The sequence below is a fragment of the Miniopterus schreibersii genome, assembly GCF_964146895.1.
Source record: "Miniopterus schreibersii genome assembly, chromosome: 3".
Classification (NCBI taxonomy): Eukaryota; Metazoa; Chordata; class Mammalia; order Chiroptera; family Miniopteridae; genus Miniopterus; species Miniopterus schreibersii.
In genome coordinates this window covers 31153030-31154467 of record NC_138103.1, presented here as the reverse complement: position 1 = coordinate 31154467, position 1438 = coordinate 31153030, and positions in this window count along the sequence as shown.

The window sequence follows — 1438 nt, the reverse complement described above, 5'->3', positions numbered from 1 at the left end:
TCATTGATTGGCTGCCTCCTGCATTCCCCCTGCCTGGGGATTGAGCTGCAACCCTGGCATGTGTCCTGACCAGGAATCGAACTTTGATCTCCTGGATCCTAGGTTGATGCTCAGCCACTGAGCAACACCTGCCGGGCTCTCATTGTAGTTTTAATTGACATTTTTCTGATGATTAGTGATGTTGAACATCTTCTCATATATATGTCTATTGGCCATCTGTGTGTCCTCTTTGGAGACATATCTATTTAGGCTCTCTGCTCATTTTTTAATTGAAATTTTTTGATGTTCAGTTGTATGACTTCTTAACATATTTTGGATATTAACTCCTTATCAGATATATTATTGATGAATATCTTCTCTCATTCAGTAGATTGTCCTTTCATTTTGTTGATGGTTTCCTTTGCTGTGCAAATACTTTTTATGAAGTCTCTTTTGTTTGTTTGTTTTTCTTTTGTTTCCCTTGCCTGAGGAGATATGTCCAAAACAATATTACTAAGAGCAATGTCAAACAGTTTAACTGCCTATGTTTTCTTCTAGGAGTTTTATGGTCTTACTTTTAAGTCTTCAATCCATTTTGAGTTTATTCTTGTATATTGTGTATGAAAGTGGTCTAATTTCATTTTTTGAGATGTATCTGTCCTGTTTTCCTAACACCATTTTTTGAAGAGACTGTCTTTACCACATTGTATATTCTTGTCAGCTTTGTCATAGATGAATTGACCATACAGGTGTGGATTTATTTCTGGGATATCTGTTCTGTTCCTTTGATCTATGTGTCTGTTTTAATGCCAGTACCATGCAGTTTTGATTACTATAGCCTTGTAGTATAGTTTGATATCAGGTAGCATAGTACCTCAATATTTGTTCTTCTTTCTCAAGATTGCTATTGTTATTTGGGGTCTTTTGTGGTTCCATATAAATTTGAGGATTATTTGTTCTAGTTCTGTGAAAAATGCCATTGGTATTTTGAATTGAATCTATACATGGCTTTGGGTAATATGAACAGTTTAGCAATGTTAATTCTTCCTATCCATGAGCACAGTATATGCTTCCATTTATTTGTATCTTCTTTAATTTTTTTTCTTCAATGTCTTATAATTTTCTGAGTACAGGTCTTTAACCTCTTTGGTTAAATTTATTCTTAGGTATTTTATATTTCTATGTAAATGTAAATGGGATTGTTTTTTAATTTCTCTTTCTGATAGTTTGTTATTGGTGTATTAAAATGCAACTGATTTCTGAATATTAATTTTGTATCCTGCTACTTTAGTAAATCTATTTATCAATTCTAAAAGCTTTTTGGTGGAATCTTTAAGGTTCTCTCTGTATAGTATCATATTATCTGCAATTAATCATAGCTTTACTTCTTCCTTTCGAATTTGGATGCCTCATTTCTTTTTCTTGTCTTATTGTTTTGGCTAGGACTTCCAGTACTATG